Genomic DNA, 20,675 nt, shown 5'->3' with positions numbered 1-20,675 from the left:
ATACTTGTTTGTGTGCGCTACATATATGTTCATTTATATAATAAAGTATATAGGGGGCACAGTTACAGAGACTAACTAGACATATACAAACACCTTGAAGGGCTGTCTTACTGGGTTAAAAGGTTTAAGACCATAGTCTCGGGGGACAACTTGGTCAATTGGCACAACATAGCTCATAAAGATAGTGTTCTACATCCTAGTTTGATGAGTAACATCTGGGGTCTTAAAAACTTGCAAGTGGCCATCTAAGATACAACTCTTGGTCTCTACTCATCTGGAACAAAAGAGAATGAAGGAAACCAAAGACACAAAAAAGAAACTAGTCCACAGGACTAACAGCCCAAATGAACCATGGCCTCATATAGCCTGAGACCAGAAGAACTAGATGGTGCCCAACTACCATTACTGAGCATTCTGACCAGGGACACAATATAAGGTCCCGAACAGAATGGGAGAAAAATGTAGAGCAAAACTCAAATTCCTAAAATAGGCCAGACTTACTGGACCAGTAGAGACTAGAGGAACCCCCAAGACTATCGCCCTAAGATACCCTTTGAACTTGGAAATGAAGCTACTCACAGAGTCACCTTTCATCCAAATACTAGATTGGCTTATAAAATGAACATTATCACCTGTGAGTACCATGCTCCCTTAAATAATCAACTATATGAGACCACATGTCAACATTTACCATAAAGCAAAGATGAGTAGGTAAGGAGGAGCAGGGAAGCTAGATAAAGGGAAACAGAACAGAAATAATGAGAATGCTGACACATTGTGAAAAATGTAATCAATGTCATGGAACAATTTGTATAAAAATTATTAAATGGGAAACAAATTTGCTGTGTAAACTTTCACCTAAAACACAATAAAATATTATTTATTAAAAAAAAGTACAATGATGAAAATAAAACAATGATATGTGAAAAAAAAAACTGGGAGAGAGAGAGGTATCATGGAAATCAAGAAGAAGAAATAGATTCAAAAAGGAGGAGAAATTTAGGACTGGTAATGCAGAAAGGAACTCTGAGAACCAATAAGAGACCCTTGGGTTTGTTCTTAAGCATGACATTGATGTTTTAGAAAACAGTGGTATGGTGAGGACAGGGACTCAGTCAAGGGGTACTGGCAGGAAAAGGTGGCAATGAATGTAAATTACTAACCGATGAAATTAGGTCATGAAGGTTAAACAGATTTGTCTCTGCAGTTAGAAATGAAGGTGGAGCCAAGTGCAAAAGATAGAAGGGACATGGGTGTAATGAAAAACTGTGGGGCAGGGTGTGGGGGAGACCAGAACCCTAGGGCCCAGGCAGAGGAGACTGCATGGTTGGAGAGCATCACCTGGGGGTGGTTAGTCAGGACTTGGTGTTAGCTGCTATCCAGTCGGCCCCTAACTCATGGTTACCCCATGCACAATGGGACAAAATGCTGCCTGGTCCGGTACCAACCTCATGACTGGTTGCAAATCAGACCATTTCGATCCACTGGGTTTTCACTAGCCGATTTTCGGAAGTAGATGGCCAGCCTTTCCTTATAGTCAGTCTTAGTCTTTGCTCCTCTAACTTGCTTTTTTTCTAGGCTTTTTGGCTCGTGTCTTTTATGTTAGGGGCTTTCCTCAAATGACTGATGATCTTGGGCCATCTGCTCTACTGTAAGAGAGGGCTCCCTAATGTGATACAACAGGAAGTATACCCCTACCTGGCTAGTTTTCCTACCAAAAACCAAACCTGAATCTGATCAAGCCTCTAGAACTAACCAACAGTTTATAGGAGAACAAGGGTTAAGAAACCTATTAAATGTAGAAGAAGCCAGACTCAGACACACTAATTCAGTGTGCAGTGCCTGGGTAGTTCCTGACCCTATGAGCTTCCAGCTTGATGGAGTCATCAGGCATTAATATAATCATACAAATAAAGGTGTAATTGCAAACTGTAAAAAAGAAGAAGAAAAGAAACATATTAAATGACTCTTACAATCCAGAATGTGGGAAACTCTACAGGAGAAAATACCCAATTTATTCAACAAATAAGTTAAAAGGTTAATAAATATATATTGCCATTGAGTCGATTCTGACTCATAGCGACCCTACAGGACGGAGTAGAATTGCCCCAGAGCGTTTCCAAGGAGCAGCTGGTGGGTTCAAACTGCTGATCTTTTGGTTAGCAGCCGAGTTCTTAACCATATGAGGGAACCTATACATTGAAAGCCATATCGACAAAATGCCTTATGTAAATCTTCTATTTTGAATAAACCAACTGCAGATATACATATATATATACACACATACACATATATATATGTATATATATTTAGGAGAAAATCAAGGAAATGTTACCACTTACAGGATATATTTGACATTAAAAAAATTATTGTTAAAGCATCTTAGGTAATGATAGTATTGTGGTTATATTAAAAAATAGAGTCTTTACCTTTAGAAACAAGTGGTTGGAGCAGGACATCGACAGGGAACTGCCAGAAATTCAAGCCAGATTCAGAAGAGGACATGGAACAAGGGATATCATTCCTGATGTCAGATGAAATCATGGCTGAAAACAGAGAATACCAGAAAGATGTTTACCTGTGTTTTATTGACTATGCAAAGACATCCTACTGTGTGGATTATAACAAATTACAGATAACACTGAATTCCAGAATGGGAATTCCAAAATACTTAATTGTGTTCATGAGGAACCTGTACATAGACAAAGAGGCAGTCGTTGGAACAGAACAAGGGGATACTGCACGGTTTAAAGTCAAGAAACATGTGTGTCAGGGTTGTATCCTTTCACTATACCTACTCAATATGTATACTGAGCAAATAATCCGAGAAGCTGGACTATATGAAGAACTTGGCATCAAGGTTGGAGGAAGACTCATTAACAACCTTCATTATGCAGATGACACAACCTTGCTTGCTGAAAGTGAAGAGGACTTGAAGCATTTACTAACGAAGATCAAAGACCATAGCCTTCAGTATGGATTGCACCTCAACGGAAAGAAAACAAAAATCCTCACAACTGGACCAATGAGCAACATCATGATAAATGGAGAAAAGACTGAAGCTGTCGAAAATTTCATTTTACTTGGATGCACAATCAATGTCCACAGAAGCAGCAGTTGAGAAATCAAAGGATTTATTACATTGGGCAAATCTGCTGCAAAAGACCTCTTTAAAGTGTTAAAAAGCAAAGATGTCACTTTAAGGACTAAAGTGCGCCTGACTCAAACCATGCTGTTTGCAATCACCTCATGTGCATGTGAAAGCTGGACAATGAATAAGGAAGACCAAAGAAGAACTGATGCCTTTGAATTATGGTGTTGGTAAAGAATAATGAATATACCATGGACTTCCAGAAGAACAAAAAAAATCTGTCTTGGGAGAAGTACAGCCAGAATGCTCATTAGAAGCAAGGATTGCGATGAGACCGTCTCACGTACTTTGGACACATTACCAGGAGGGATCAGTCCCTGGAGAAGAACATCATGCTTGGTAAAGTAGCGGGTCAGCGAAAAGGTAGAAGACTCCTGACGAGATGGATTGACATAGCGGCTGCAACAATGGGCCCATGCGTAACAATGATTGTCAGGATGGCGCAGGACCAGGCAGTGTTTCATTCTATTCATAGGGTCGATATGAGTCGGAACCAACTGGACAGCACCTAACTACAATAACTTTAGAGAGATATATGAAAGTAATTACAGGTACAATAATATGGTATCTAGGATTTGTTTTAAAATAATTTGGGTGGAGGCAGGGTGGGTAGATATATGGACAAGATTGCCTGTACGGTGATAATTGTTTGAAGATAGATCATTCTCTACTTTCACATATGCTGAAGTTTTCCATTTAAAAAACAAAGAGTGAGGGACTAAAAAAGCAGATTGGAAGCTCTGAGCTGCTAGTGGGGCTTGTCTCCATGGGCTTCACTAGCTGGTGTTCTGGCTGGGCCACTTCCCTAGAGAATCCCTGATGTCAGTATTTTTAGATCTTTTCTCTTGAGCTGGTCAGGTTCCCCAGAAAGGCTTATGCCCCACCTGAAGGGTGTTTAAGCCTGGCTACCAGTGATCTGGAAAGTAGTGGGGCAAGAAACCTGAGCTTCTCAACATTCAATGGGTAAACTTTCACTTAATCCTCCTGTTTGCAACAGGTTATCCTTGCCTCCAGTAGGCTGTCATCCGCCAGACCAGAAACCTTGTTTTACCCTCTCCACTTTGCTGCTGGGGTTGGAGAGGAGCAGTTGAATGGTGGGTTGAGTGGAAGAAGTATTAACTGCTTCTTACACTAATTCTCCAATAACTCCTCTTTAAAAACAAACAAACAACAAAAAAAACTGTTATTTTGAAATACTTACAGCTGCACAGGTTGTTGCAAAAGTAGTATAAAGAGGTCCTATGTACCTGTCACCTAGTTTCCCCCAATGGTTATATCCTGTACAATTATAGTACAATATTAAAACTGAGAGATTGACATCAATATAACATGTGTATATTGTTCTGTGGCATTTTATCACACATGTAGATTCATGTAACCCCCACTACAATCAAGATACAGAACTATTCCATCACCACAAATATCTCCCTTGAGTTACCGCTTTATAGTCACGTCCACCTCCCCACTATCCCTAACCCTTAGCAACCACTAATCTCTTTATCATTTTTATAAATTTTCCATTTTGAAAATGTTATATAGATAGAATCTGACACTTTTGAGTTTTTTTTCCCACCCAGCATAATGCCTTTGAGATCCATTCAAGTGGTTGCTTGTTATCAGTAGTTCATTCCTTTTTTATTGCAGAGTAATAGTCCATGATATGCATACTCCAGTTTGTTTAACCATTCATTTACTGAGGACATTTTGGTTATTTCCAATTTTTCGATATTACATATAAAACTGTTTTAATAGATTATAACCAAGAAAACCCTCTGGTGTATGTTATGGATTGAATTGTGTCTCCCAAAAATATGTGTTGTAAATCCTAGCCCCTGTCATGGTTATAGAGCCCTGGTGGCACAGTGGTTAAAAGCTTGCCTGCAAACCAAAAGATCAGCAATTCGAATACACCAGCTGCTCCTTGGAAATCCTGTGAGGCAGTTCTACTCTGTCCCATAGGGTCACTAGGAGTTGGAATTGACGGAACAGCAAAGGTTTTTTTTTTTTTTTTTGGTGATGGTTATAATCCTATTTGGGAATGGATTTTCTTTGTTATGTTAATGAGATGGTATTGGTGTAGAGTGTGTCTTAAGTCAATCTCTTTTGAGATATAAAAGATTAAACAAGCAAGCAAGAGAGGAGACATAGGGGAAGACAGATGCCATGCCACATGAAGATCACCGAGGAGCCAAGGAATAGAATCGAAGAGACAAGGACTTTCCCCAGAACTGACAGAAAGAGAAGTCTTCCCCTAGAGCCAGCACCCTAATTTCAGACTTCTAACCTCCTAACTGTGAGAAAACAAATTTGTGTTTGCTAACGCCACCCACTCAAATTTCTATTACAGCAGCACTAGATAACTAAGACAAGCCAGTTCTATTCTGTCGCATGGGATTGCTATGAGTCAAAACTGACTCCATGGCACACAACAGCAAATAGGGTATCTCATGGTGGTCTTAATTTGTATTTCTCTGAAGTGGGTAAAGAGATGGGCTGCTAATCAAAATGTCAGTAGTTGGAAACCACCAGGGGCTCTGAGGGAGAAAGATGTGGCAGTCTGCTTCTGGAAAGATTTACAGCCTTGGAAACCCCATGTGGTCCTTATGAGTTGGAATCTACTCAGTGGCAGCGAGTTGGTTTGGGTTTGCTAATGGCTAGCGAAGGAGCCCTGGTGGTCCAGTGGTTAAGAGCTCGGCTGTTAACCAAAAGGTCAGCAGTTCAAATCCACCAGCCACTCCATGGAAACCCTATGGGGGAGTTCTCTTCTGTCCTATAGGGTCACTATGAGTTGGAATCAACTCAATGGAATATTTTTTTTTTTTGAACGTTTAACATCTATTCTTGTGTTTACTTGCCATCAGTATATCCACTTCAGTGAAATGTCTCCAGGTCTTTAGTCCATTTGCTAATTGGTTTGTTTTTTTACTTTTGAGTTTTATGAGTTCTTTATATATTCTAGTTACATATTCTTTGTTAGCTATGTGGTTTGCAAATATCTTCTCCTTGTCTGTAGTTTGTCTTTTCATCCTCTTAACACGGTCTTTCACAAAGCAAAAGTTTTTAATTTCCATGAATTCCAATTCATTTTTTTTTTTCCTTTATGGATTGTGCTTTTGGTGTCATGTCTAAGAACTCTTCATCATGCCTTAGGTCCCAAAAACTTTCTCCTTTATTTTCTTCTAAAAGTTTTTAGTTTTATGTACTACATTTAAATCTATGATCCATGTTGAGTTAATTTTTGTATATGCTGTGAGGTGTAGGTTGAGGTTCATTTTCCTTTTTTCCTATTGATATCTAATTGTTCAAGCACCGTTTGTTGACAGGAATAATTTCTCTTTCTTTGAGACACACCGTTTCTTCATATACCAGTGGCGTCTATTGCTACTGATTCTTGAAATTTTACAGGACTTCATAGTTTTGTGTGTGTGTGTGCTTTAGGTGAAAGTTTACAGCTCAAGTTAATTTCTCGTATAAAAAGTTATACACATAGAGTAGCCTCTGGGGTCCTAAAAGCCTGTGAGCGGCTATTTAAGATACTCCACTGGTCTTACCCCTCCTGGATCAAGGAAGAATGAAGAAAACTAAACATGCAAGAAAAAGTTTAGTCCAAGGGACTAATGGACAACATCTACCACGGCCTCCAACAGACTGAGTCCAGAACAGCTAGATGGTACCCAGCTACCACTACTGGCTGCTCTGACAGAGATCACAATAAAGAGTCCCGGACAGAGCTGGAGAAGAATGTATAACAAAATTCTAATTCATAAAAAAAGACCAGACTTATTGGCCTGACAAAGACTGGAGAAACGCCAAGAGTATGGCCCCCCGGACACCCTTTTAGCTCAGGAATGAAGTCACTCTCGAGGTTCACCCTTCAGCCAAAGATTAAACAGGCCCATAAAACAAAACAAGACTAAAGGGGGACAACAGGGGCCCTTTAGTCCCCAGGGGCAAGAACTAGAAGGCAGGAGGGGGCAGGAAAGCTGGTAATAGGAAACCCAAGGTCAAGAAGGGATAATGTTGACACGTTGTGGGGTTGTTAACCAATGTCATAAAACAATATGTGTACTGTTTAATGAGAAACTGGTTTGTTCTGTAAACCTTCATCTAAAGTACAATAAAAAAAAATTATACACATATTGTTATGTGACACTAATTGCAATTCTTATAATACGACAGCACACTCCTCCTTTCCATCCCAGGTTTCTCATGTCAATCCAACCAGCTCCTATCCCTTTCTGCGTTCTCACCCTGCCTCTGGACAGGAGCTGCCTATTTAGTCTCGTATATCTACTCGAACTAAGAAGCACACTCTTCATGAGTATTATTTTATGATTTATAGTCCAGTGTAATCTTTGTCTGAAGAGTTGGCTTCAGGAATGGTTTTAGTTCTGGGTTAACAGAGAGTCTGGGGGTCATGTCCTCTTGGGCTCCACTAGTCTCAGTCAGACCATAAAGTCTGGTCTTTTTACATGAATTTGAGTTCTGCACCACACTTTTCTCTTGCTCCATCAGGGACTTTCTGTTGTGTTTCCTGTCAGGGCAGTCATTGGTGGTAGCCAGGCACCATTTGGTGTTCTTCATTCTCCTTTGCTCCAGGTGGGTTGGGACCAATTGATGCATCTTAGATGACCGCTTGCTAGCTTTTAAGACCCCAGATGCCAGTCACCAAAGTGGGATGCAGAACATACTCTTAATAAATTTTGTTATGCCAACTGACCTTGTTATCCCCCAAAACCATGGTCCCCAAACCCCCATCTCTGCTACGTTGTCCCTAGAAGTGTTTGGTTGTGTTCAGGAAATGTCTTAGCTTTTGGTTTTTTTTTTTTTTGGTTTAGTCCGGTTGTGCTGACTTCCCCTGTATTGTGTGTTGTCCCTCCCCTCACCTAATTCTTGTGTACTACCTAGTTAGTGAATTCCCTTCTCCCTGCCTTCCCACCCTCGTAACCATCAAAGAATATTCACTCTTGTGTTTAAGCCTTTTCTTGAGTTCTTATAACAGTGGTCTCATACAATATTTGTCCTTTTGTGACTAATTTCACTCAGCATAATGCCTTCCAAATTCATCCATGTTGTGCAGTGTTTCTCAGATTCATCATTGTTCTTTATCGTTGCGTAGTAGTCTATTGTGTGAATATACCATAATTTATTCATTTATCTGTTGATAGGCACCTAGGTTGTCTCCATCTTTTTGCTATTATGAACAGTGCTGCAATGAACATAAATGTGCATATATCTATTCGTGTGATTGCTCTTATTTCTCTAGGATATATTTCAAGGAGTGGGATTGCTGGATCATATGGTACTGCTATTTCTAACCTTTTAAGGAAGTGCCAAATCAATTTCCAAAGTGGTTGTACCATTTTACATTTCCACCAGCAGTGTATAAGTGTTCCAGTCTCTCCACAACTTCTCCAACATTTATTATTTTGTGTTTTTTGGATTAATCCTAGTGTTGTTGGAGTTAGATGGTATCTCATTGTAGTTTTGATTTGCATTTCTCTAATGGCTAATGCTGTTGGCGTAGTGCTTAAGTGCTACGGCTGCTAATCAAAGGTTCGGCAGTTCAAATCCGCCAGGCGCACCTTGGAAACTATGGGGCAGTTCTACTCTGTCCTATAGGGTTGCTATGAGTCGGAATTGACTCGATGGCACTGGGCTTGGTTTTTGGTTTTGCAGGCTAATGATTGTGAGCATTTCCTAAAGTATCTGTTAGCCACCTGAATGTCTTCTTTGGTGAAGTGCCTGTTCGTATCCTTTGCCCTTTTTTTTTTTTATTATACTTTAGATGAAGGTTTACAGAACTAGCTTCTCATGAAAGTTAACACACATATTGTCTTGTGACACTGGTTAACAACCCCACAACATGTCAACACCCTCCCTTCTCAAGCTTGGGTTCCCTATTACCAGCTTTTCTGTTCCCTCTTGCCTTCTATCCTTGCCCCTGGGTTGGTGTGCCCCTTTAGTCTCGTTTTGTTTCATGGGCCTGTCTAATCTTTGGATGAAGGGTGAACCTCAGGAGTGACTTTGATACTGAGCTAAAAGGGTGTCTGGGAGCCATACTCTCAGGGTTTCTCCAGTCTCTGTCAGACTGGTAAGTCCAGTATTTTTTGTGAGTTAGAATTTTGTTCTACCTTTTTCTCCAGCTCTGTCCAGGACCCTCTGTTGTAAACCCTGTCAGAGCAGTCAGTGGTGGTAGCTGGGCACCATCTAGTTGTACTGGACTCAGACTGGTGGAGGCCATGGTAGTTGTGGTCCATTAGTCCTTTGGACTAATCATTCCTTTGTGTCTTAGTTTTCTTCATTCTCCCTTGCTCCTGAAGGGGTGAGGCCCGTGGACTAAATATCTTAGATGGCTGCTCACAGGCTTTTAAGACCCCAGACACTACTCAACAAAGTAGAACGTAGAACATTTTCTTTATAAACTATGTTACGCCAATTGAGCTAGATGTTTCTTGAGACCATGGTCTCCACAGCCCCCATCACAGTAATTCTGTCCCTCAGGGAGTTTGGATGTGTCTATGGAGCCTCCACTGACCCTGCCTTGTACAAGCTGTGCTGCTTCCCCAGTACTGTGTACTGTCTTACCCTTCACCAAAGTTACCACTTATCCATTCTGTTTAGTGTTTTTGCATCCCCTTCCCTCCCCTCCCTCATAACCATCAAACATTGTTTTTGTGTGTAAACCTTTCCGTGAGTTTTAAAAGTAGTGGTCTCATACAATATTTGTCCTTTTGTGATTGACTTATTTCACTCATCCTTTGCCCATTTTTTAATTGGGGTATTTATTTGTCTTTTTGTTGTTGAGGCTTTGCAGTATCTTGTAGATTTTAGAGATTAGGCCGTTATCAGATATGTCATAGCCAAAAAATTTTTTCCAGTCTGTCGGTTGTCCTTTCACTCTTTTGGTGAAGTCTTTGGATGAGCATAAGTGTTTGATTTTTAGGAGCTCTCAGTTATCTAGTTTTTCTTCTGGTGATTGTACATTGTTAGTTATGTTTCGTATTCTGTTTATGCTGTGTATTAGAGCTCCTAGCATTGTCCCTATCTTTTCTTCCATCATCTTTATAATTTTAGGTTTTATATTTAGGTCGTTGATCCATTTTGAGTTAGTTTTTGAATCAGCTGCTCCTAGGTGGATGCATTTATGTCTGGATTCTCAGTTCTGTTCCATTGGTCTATGTGTATGTTGTTGTACCAGTACTGTTCTGACTACCGTGGCAGTATAATAGGTTCTAAAATCAGGTAGTGTGAGGCCTCCCACTTTGTTCTTCTTCAGTAATCCTTTACGTATCTGGGGGTTCTTCCCTTTCCATATGAAGTTGGTGATTTGTTTCTCCATCTCATTAAAAAATGTCACTGGAATGTGGATCAGGATTGTACTGTCTCCGTAGATCTCCTTGGATAGAACTGACATTTTCACAATATTGGGTCTTCCTATCCATAAGCAAGGTATGTTTTTCAACTTATGTAGGTCTCTTTTGGTTTCTTGCAGTAGTGTCTTGTAGTTTTCTTTGTACAGGTCTTTTACATCTCTGGTTAGATTTATTCCTAAGTATTTTATCTTCTCGGGGGCTATTGTAAATGGTATTGATGTAGTGATTTCCTCTTCAACGTTCTCTTTGTTGGTGTAGAGGAATCCAACTGATTTTCGTATGTTTATCTTGTATCCCGATACTTTGCTGAAATTTTCTGTTAGTTCCTGTAGTTTTCCTGTGGATTCTTTGGGGTTTTCTGTGTATAAGATCAGATCATCTGTAAATAGGGATATTTTTACTTTTTCCTTACCAATCTGGATGCCTTTTATTTCTTTTTCTTGCCTTATTGCTCTGGCTAGGACCCCCAGCATAATGTTGAATAAGAGCAGTGATAAAGGGCATCCTTGTCTGGTTCCCATTCTCAAGGGGAATGCTTTCAGACTCTCTCCATTTAGGATGATGTTGGCTGTTGGCTTTGTATAAATGCCTTTCATTATGTTGAGGAATTCCCCTTCTATTCCTATTCTGCTGAGCGTTTTTATCATGAATGGGTGTTGACTTTGTCAAATGCCTTTTGTGCATCAATTGATAAGATCGAGTGGTTCTTATTTTTTGTTTTATTTATGTAATGGATTACATCGATTGTTTTTCTAATGTTGAACCATCCCTGCCTACCTGGCATAAATCCGACTTGGTCATGGTGAAAAAAAAATTTTTTTTTTTGGTATGTTGTTGAATTGTATCGGCTAGAATTTTGTTGAGGATTTTTGTGTCTATGTTCATGAGGGATATTGATCTGTAATTTTCTATTTTTTGTGGTGTCTTACCTGGTTTTGGTATCAGGGTTATGCTGGCTTCATAGAATAAGTTTGGGAGTATTCCTTCCTTTTCTATGCTCTGAAATACCTTTAGTAGCAGTAGTATTAACTCTTCCCTGAAAGTTTGGTAGAGTTCTCCAATGAGGCCATCAGGGCCAGGGATATTTTTTGTTGGGAACTTTTTAATTACCTCTTCAATCTCTTGTTGTGGGTTTATTTAGTTGTTCTACCTCTGTTTGTGTTAGTTTAGGTAGGTAGTGTGTTTCTAGAAATTTGTCCATTTCCTCTAGGTTTTCAAATTTGTTGGAGTACAATTTTTCATAGTATTGTTATAACTTTTTAAATTTCAGTTGAGTCTGTTCTGATATTGCCCACCTCATTTCTTATTCTGGTTATTTGCATGCTGCCCTGTTTTTCTTTGTTGGTTTGGCTAATGGCTTATCAATTTTGTTGATCTTTTCAAAGAACCAGCTTTTGGTCTTCTTAACTCTTCAGTTGTTTTTCTATTCTGTTTCATTTATTTCTGCTCTAATTTTTATTATTTCCTTTCTTCTGGTGCCATGGGCTTCTTTTGCTACTCTCTGTCTATTTGTTCGAGTTGTAGGCTTAATGTTTTGATTTTGGCCCTTTCTGATTTTTGGCTGTGTGCATCTGTTGCTGTAAACTGACCTCTGTGCACTGCTTTTGCTGTGTCCCAAAGGTTCTGGTAGGATGTGCATTCATTCTCATTTGGTTCTGTGAATTTCTTTATTCCGTTCTTGATTTCTTCTATAACCCTGTAGTTTTTGAGCAAGGTGTTGCTCAGTTTCCATATATTTGATTTTTTCCCCTTGCTTTTTCTGTTATTGATTTCTACTTTTATGGCTCTATGGTCAGAAAAGATGCTTTGCAATATGTCAAATGTTTTGGATTCTGTTAAGGCTTGCTTTACGACCTAATATGTGGTCTATTCTGGAGAATGCTCCATGTGCATTGGAAAAGAAAATATACTTGGCTGCTGTTGGGTGAAGTGTTCTGTAGATGTCTATGAGATCAAATTGGGTGACTGCAGCATTTATATCTTCTGGGTCTTTATTGATCTTCTTTCTGGATGTTCTGCCCTTCACCGGAAGTGGTGTGTTGAAGTCTCTTACTATAATTTTGGAGCTATTTCTCTTTTCAATGCTGTCAGAGTTTGTTTTATGTATTTTGGAGCCCTGTCGTTGGGTGTGTAAGTATTTATTATGGTTATGTCCTCCTGGTGTATTGACCCTTTAATCATTATATAGTGTCCTTTCTTATCCTTTGTGGTGGATTTAGCCTCAAAGTCTATTTTGTCAGAGATTAATACTCTTGCCCTTTTTTGATTGTTGTTTGCTTGATATATTTTTGTCAATCCTTTGAGTTTTAGTTTGTGTCTTTGAGTCTAAGGTGTGTCTCTTGTGGAGAGGATATAGATGGATTGTGTTTTTTTAATCCATTCTGCCACTCTCTGTCTCTTTATTGGTGCGTTTAGTCCATTTACTTTCAGCATAATTACTGAAAGATATGAGTTTAGTGCTGTCATTTTGATGTCTTTTTTGTGTGTGTTGTTGACACTTTGTTCCATTTCACTTTCTGTGCTGAGTCGTTTTTCTTTATGTATTTTCTTTTCATCTTTGTTGATTTTGTATTTGCTGAGTCTTTACGTTTTTCTTCTTTTTTATTTTGATGTATAGGATTATTAGTTTCCTTTGTGGTTACCTTAATATTTACCTCTATTTTTCTAAGTTTAAACCAATCTTTTTTTCTTCACATCACCTTGACTTCCTCTGCATATGAAAGTTCTATGACTACATTATTTAGTCCCTCTTTTTTGTTTTAATGTTGTCATCTTTTATGTATTGACATCTGTTTCCCTATTTTCAGTGTTTTAGCTTTGATTTATTTTTTGTGACTTCCCTATCTGGGTTGATATTTGGTTGTTCTGTCCTGTGTTCTAGTCTTGGGTTGTTATCTGATGTTATTGACTTTCTAACCAAAGGACTCCCTTTAGTATTTCTTGTAATTTTAGTTTGGTTTTTACAAATTCCCTTAACTTCTGTTTATCTGGAAATGTCCTAATTCTGCTATATTTGAGAGACAGCTTTGCTGGATATATAATTCTTGGCTGGCAATTTTTTTTCCTTCAAGACTTAATATATGTCTTCCCATTGTCTTTTTACCTGCATGGTTTCTGTTGAGTAGGCAGACCTTAGTCTTATTGACTCTCCTTTATAGATGACTTTTTATTGATCCCTAGCCACTCTTAAAATTCTCTCTTTATCTTTGGTTTTGGAAAGTTTGATTATATCTCGGTGTCTTTCTTTTGAAATCTGTCCTGTGTGGGGTCAATGAGCTTTTTGGATAGACATCTAGTCATCTTTCACGATATCAGTGAAGTTTTCTGCCAACAAATCTTCAATAATTCTCTCTGTATTTTCTGTTATCCTCCCCTGTTCTGGTACTCAAATCGCTCGTAGGTTATTACTCTGAATAGAGTCTCACATAATTCTTAGAGTTTCTTCATTTTTTTAAATTATTTTATCTGATTTTTCCTCAAATAAATTGGTATCAAGTGCTTTATTTTCAATCTCATGAATTCTGACTCCCGTTGCCTCAATTCTGCTCGTATGACTTTCTATTTAGTTGTCTAATTCTGAAATCTTATTGTTGATCTTTTGGATTTCTGTTTGCTGTCTCTCTATGGATTCTCGCAGCCTGTTAAATTTGTCATTATGCTTTTGTATAACCTTCTTAAGTTCCTCTGTTGCTTTGTCTTTGTGTTCCTTGGCTTGGTCTGTGTTTTGCCTGATCTCTTGAAGAGCTCTGTATGTTAATCTTTTGAATTCTGCCTCTGGATAACTCCCAGATATTCTCTTCCTCCAGGAGTTTTCTTGATTGTTTTGGTCTCTTGCTTAAGCCACCATGGTCTGCCTGTTTATGTGATTTGATATTGACTGTTGTCTCTGAGACATCAATGTTATTACACTTATTTATTTTATGTTTGTTTACTGGGTCCTAGCTTCTTGTTTTGTTTTGTTATGATATGCCCAAATAGGTTGGTCATGCGAGCCACCTTGATTATTGGCATCTTTGAAGCTCTCACATCCTATCACCAGGTGGTTAGAACTGCTTCTAGGTACATAAGCCCAGGAGTTTACTTTTCTTGTGTGAATTCAACTCAGGTGTCCAGGTCATCAGTCACCAAGTGTGTAGTACACGCTCTCACCTACAGTTCTAGATGGGCAGGGCTATGTAGGGGAGACTAGAGTAGGCACAGGTATCTGGCTCCAGTAGGTGGTTATGTGCTGAGTAAGGTAGGTGGCTGATGGCTGCCCCTGAGTGTCTGGGTGTGTCTTAGTCATCTAGTGCTGCCATAACAGAAATACCACGAGTTGATGGCTTTAACAAACAGAAATTTATTTCCTCACAGTTAAGTAGGCTAAGAGTCCAAATTCAGGGCACTGGCTCTAGGGGGGAGGCTTTCTCCCTCTGTCAGCTCTGGAGGAAGGTCTTTGTCCTCAATCTTCCCATGGTCGAGGAGCTTCTCAGGTGCAGGGACCCTGGGTCCAAAGGATGCGCTCTGCTCCTGGTACTGCTTTCATGGTGGTATGAGGTCCCCACCTGTTTGCTTGCTCCCTTTCCTTTTTAACTCTTGAGAGATAAAAGGTGGTGCAGGCCACACTCCAGGGAAACTCCCTTTACACTGGATCAGGGATGTGACCTGGGTAAGGGTGGTGTTACAATCCCACCCTAACCCCTTTAACATAAAATTACAATCACAAAATGGAGGACAACCACACAATGCTGGAAATCATGGCCCAGCCAAATTGACACACACATTTTTGGGGTGACATAATTCAATCCATGACAGGGTGGAAGGCATTTTCCCTGCTCCCTAGAGCATGTAGGTGGTTGAGTTTTGCAGCTGGACTATGGGCACCCAACGCTCTTGGCCGTAAAACCTGGGAGGCACCACTTATTCTCAGACCCCTGAGGTGGCTAGGTAGAGTGGATGGAGCCACCAGTCCTCAGGCCCCTGATGTGAGTAGATAAGGACCCTCCTTAACGGGCAGGGTAATGTCAAATGTCATGAATCTGCTACTCCCCCTTAGCTGTTGCAGATGAGAATGGGCTGCACTGTGTTAATGAGGGCCTACACTGTTGAAATGGGCCCACACAGTTCTAGGCAGGGGTTAAAAGCATTCAAACTTCATGAATCCCTTATGCCTATGCCTAGGCAAAGGGGCTGTGCCTGCCCTGAGTTCCCAGCTTAGGGGAGCTGGCAGATTATTTTTTCCTGTTTGTTAATTTGTTCCCTTTCCAATGCTGGGAGAATGGCTTGGGGTGTGTGATGGGTCCCACTTCTGGCCCAAGGGGTGCAGCAATTGCTGAAGCTGGACCAGACCGGAGCAGAGCAGGGTGGGGGTGGGTAAGTGGGAGAGAGGTACTTCCCAGAGGGAAGGACTTTTTTTTTAATTAATTTTTTATTGTGCTTTAAATGAAAGTTTACATATCAAGTCACTCTTTCATATAAAAATTTAAACACGCCTTGCTATACACTCCTAATTGCCCTCCCCCCAATGAGACAACACACTCCTTCCCTCCACTCTCTTCACGTCGTGTCCATTGAGGCAGCTTCTGGTCCCCTCTGACCTCTAATCTCCCCTTCATACAGGAGATGCCAACACAGTCTCATGCGTCTACTTGATCCAAGAAGCCCGTTCTTCACCAGTAACATTTTTGATCCCATCTTCCGGTCCAATCCCTGTCTGAAGAGTTGGCCCCAGGAATGGTTCTGGGGAAGGTCTGGGGACCATGACCTCTGGGGTCCTTCTAGTCCCAGTCTGATCATTAAGGAGAAGGACTTTTTTCGATCCCGCAAGGTATGTTAGACGCTTGCACTTAACTTTTGCAGATTCAGCATCACTTTTCCCCGGTTTCGGAGGCTTGAACAGAGACTCTCCACCACTCGCTTTCTCTTGGTGTGGAAAACACGTCCCAAGCATTACTGCTTGGCTCAGCCTGCATGCACTGGCTGATCCAGACTGCACAGTGCCAACCAGGTCAGGCCTGGCAAATCCTTGCTGCTTCTGAACTGTCTCTCCATCCCCCTGCTCCTCAGTCCAACTCCTTGACTTTGCCTTTGATGTTCAGGGCTACTAGACTGTCATATATAATCAATTCACTTGTTTTTTCGGGTCTTTGTTGTAAGAGGGACCACAGGAAGCATCTGACTACTCTGCCATCTTGGCCCCGCCTGATTTGTGCTTCTTCTTTCTGCCCTAATGGCTTAGGAGTCACTTTCTTGGCTGCTAAGTCAATTGCCACTTACCATCTACCTTCCATTGTTCCACATATTGTTGCTGTTGTCCTTTTTCCCATTTTCTTTGTCCTTAATGGAGTTTCAGAACAAACATAATGTGTGTATGTGTTTTCAATCCACCACCTTTAATTAACTGGAAATCTCTTATGTCTTTTCAGGACTGGTTCTCCCGCTTTCCTTCTAAAATCTATGAATCTTGTATATCCCTTTAATAAACTCTTTTTCTACTTATAAACCAGAGCTTCTTTCTCTTGGTTGCAGCCAAGAACCCTGACTGATACAATGAAAATTATTTATTTCAGGGGGAAAAAGGAGGGATTCTGAAAACAGATGAGGGCATTAGCTGCTAATCATCTACAGGTCCTGTGGGATTTCAAAAAGGACAAGAAAATGGTTTAGGTTGAAAACAGTGGGCTATAGGAAGTCTGTCCAGAAGATTCTCCTTCTTCTCAGTAGTGAAGTTGGATTGTTGGCTTAATTATTCACTTGGGGTTTAAAATGTGTCTTGGGAGAGAGATGAAGGATGAGAAACATCCTTGTTTTAATTTTACCTTCCAGGTAGGACTGAGGTTTAAAAAACAAAAACAAAAACCTACACGGTAACAAGAAGAACCTGAAGTCTAGACAAGTTTAAATGAAATAATGTGCAAAAACCCAGTGCCTATCTTCTGTTCAATATTCCACAAATATACTCTCCCTTCATCCTTTCCTACACCTCCCTCCCAAATCCATGTTTTCTTCTTCCTGGATACATTGCCAGACTGTTTCCCACCCTTCTTGCATCCAGGTGAATGATGGGACTGAGTTCCGATCAAGGGAATATACTGGAGTGGTGAATGCCTCTTCTGGATATGGCCTCTATATCCTCCCTTGAGACTCTGCAGGCTCTCTCCTCCCTCATCTGCAGCCAGATGCAGAGGACCCAGAGGCCTTCGGGGAAAGCAGAGCCTCCAGATGGGTCCCTATTGTCTCTCAGATGCAGAACTTCCTCCACTCCTGCTATGGATTGAATTATGTTCCCCAAAAATATGTGTTGTAAATCCTAACTTCTATGCCTGCAATTATAATCCCATTTGGGAATGGGTTTTCTTTGTTATGTCAATGAGACAGGATTAGTGTAGGGTGTGTCTTGAGTTAATCTCTTTTGATATATAAAGGAGATCAAACAAGTAAGCTAAAGAAGTAGGAAAAACAAAAAACAAGCAAAACCAAACCTGTTGTTGTGGAGTGGCTTCCAACTCATAGAGACCCTACAGGTCAGAGAACTGCCTCATAGGGTTTCCAAGGACTGCCTGGTAGATTTAAACTGCTGACCTCTTGGTTAGCAACCATAGCACTTAACCACTATGCCACCAGGGTTTCCTTAAAGAAAGTAGAGATGGATAAAATAGATGCCAAAAAACATGGAGATCTCCAAGGAACCAGGAAATAAAAGTGGAAGACACAAGGACCTTCCTTCAGAACCAACAGCAAGTCTTCCCCTAGAACTGGCACCCCAAATTCAGACTTCTAGCCTCCTAAACTGTGAGAAAATAAATTTCTGTTGGTTAATGCCATCTACTTGTGGTATTTCTGTTATAGCAGCACTAGATAACTAAGATAGTCCCCTTCTCTCACTAACTATATTGGGCTGTGACATGAAGGAAAAATAAACCTTTATTGTGTTTTGTTTTTTTTTTGTGGTAAGTCACTGAGATTTGGGGTTGATTGTTACAGAATTTAGCCTACCCCCACTAATTCGGTCCTATTTTTGGAGAAACTGCCTTTACCTCCTGGATCTCAGTTTCCTTGTATGAAAACGAGAGGTTTAGCCCAGTGCTTTCTTAGCTGCTTTTCAGCTATAACACTCTATTTATAAATTATACACTTATTATTCCTAAGTGGTTTTAAACTCTGACAAGGACTAACTGTAGAATTTTTCAACTATAATAAAGAGTAAATTTCCAATTCGTAAATAGGTTGTGTTCCAAAAGTTTAAGTATGAGTTTCTTGTTGGAATATTGTTTCTTTGAGAGAAAAGATTCAGGATTTTAAAATATACATAAATTCCTGCTTAACCCTCAATTCTGAGGCCCCCTGAGCCCTACACTAGAGGCAGTGAGTGAGGTAGAGAGCAGGAGTTGAGCAAAGGATCTGGGTGTCAGTAGAGAGGGACAGAACAGGAGGGTAATATGGGCTGAACTCTGGGTCAGTATGTCAGTTGCACAAGGTTCCTTTGGCAGGAAGGAGAAGCCGTTAGACATTTGAGTCATTCCTAAATTGGGTATTTCCAGTTCCACATACACCTCTTCATTTTAACCATCCTTGGGTACATGTTTTGTACAAGGCTGAGATGGATTTATGTGAAGCAAATGAAGCTCAAGCTTCATGGTCCTCACTTGCACACAGGACTTTTCCAAGGCCCTAGCAAGGTGTTTACAAAATGTTTGTAAAATTTGCAAAAGTAAGATATTTTAACCGTAGTTGGTTAAGACTGCTATTTCTACTTCGACTTCCCTCCTTCACATATCCCCTTGTGGCACTGGAGTGGCCACAGGCTTTTTGGGGATCCAGCTAAGGGGAAGTTTAGTTGGGGCTACACTCAGTTTGGGTTATATTCATATGGTTTATAATCCTACAACACATAATTGCGTGATTACCCATCATCCAGATGAAGGAATAGCTGCCAGAAATACTTTTGTCCACCCACCATACGAACTTGGTGCTGTGACCTCAAGGTGCACATCTAGAGGTCAAATCAAGACATAAACGTGGAGCTGATCAGGGTGATCAGGGATATACAGCTCACCATCTTCGCCAACATGCCAGGCATGTCGCTCTTCTTGCTTTGCCATCCTCTAACACTATGTGACCCACAACAGTCCCAAGAAGCAGGAATGAGAGTGATGCTTTCTCTGCCCCAGGGTTCCACGACATTGACTGGGGCAAGATGAAGGGTGTTAGTGGCCTTCACACTTCATTCCGTCTATCTATCACAACACACAAAGCAACTACACCTGGATTTTTCCAAACATGTTTATTTCCTCAAAGTCTACCATAACCCTATAGAATAAGAACCTGCCACTGAATAGGACCCAGTATAGGGACTGCTTTCTTTTCTACACCCCTAACATAAAAATATAGATATATTTTTATAGTTCCCCCCACCAAAAAAAAAAGATATATATATATATATAAACGTGCACCTGGCACTGGAAGTATGTGCGCGTGGTGAAATGAGTTCCTTTATGTGGTCCTTTGGAAAAACAATTTGAGATTCTCCCCTAAGCCCTGAGTTTTCTATCTCAGAGGGTTTGTTATTTTTGCCAGGTTATTGACATTTCCTGGGTAAGCCGTAAACAACTTCCTTGGATACTTCTTGTTTGGTCCTGGGCTGCAGCCTGCCCTGTGATCAGAATGTACCTTGCAGTGATCTGTTAAGGCTATGCAAATGAAGTGATTGTAGCCTACTATGCAAATGAAGTGTCTGTGACCTACCAAGAGGGGACTGATCAGTTCGTGGCCCTGGTGGGAGTGCTATGCCTTGAAATTGACAATGAATCTGTGTATTTACGCAGCCAGCCCCACAGAGGTTTTTTGTCAGACATAAAGAAGCAGGAAAAGAAGCAGCAGGAATGAAGCAGAAGGAACAAAGAAGAGAGAAAGGAAGCAAAGAACCTCCTAAAAGAGCTATAACATGGGTCAAGGGCTATAAACACTGAAAACAGTGACAGGCCCAAACGGGGCTTAGGGACAGAGCTGGCAGCAACAAATGGCAGGGCCAAGAAGAGGGCTGTACAGTCTAGAGGAGCTGAGAGAGCTGACCTGCACTGAAGAAGGGAGACTTTGCCTCATGCTTCCTGATCCTAAGTTGTACTCTGCTCCTTAAAAAGCCACTTAAGTGTGGTAAGATTAGTTTCTGC

At 40.5% G+C, this 20,675-nt stretch overlaps 1 long non-coding RNA gene across 1 annotated transcript in view; it reads right to left on the bottom strand.

The window, feature by feature from the left end:
- Positions 1-931: 931 nt before the first annotated feature.
- The window catches only part of LOC126075401 (uncharacterized), a 23,150-nt gene continuing 3,406 nt past the window's right edge, over positions 932-20,675 (bottom strand). The window contains exons 2-3 of the long non-coding RNA XR_007517201.1: positions 2,430-2,546; positions 932-1,929 (exon numbers count right to left, since the gene is read on the bottom strand). This is a non-coding gene — a long non-coding RNA (uncharacterized LOC126075401). The remainder of the gene's footprint in view (positions 1,930-2,429; positions 2,547-20,675) is intronic.

The sequence above is a fragment of the Elephas maximus genome, chromosome 4, assembly GCF_024166365.1.
Source record: "Elephas maximus indicus isolate mEleMax1 chromosome 4, mEleMax1 primary haplotype, whole genome shotgun sequence".
Classification (NCBI taxonomy): Eukaryota; Metazoa; Chordata; class Mammalia; order Proboscidea; family Elephantidae; genus Elephas; species Elephas maximus.
The sequence above is the reverse complement of the archived record's forward strand: the minus strand, read 5'-3'. Positions and strand labels throughout refer to the sequence as shown.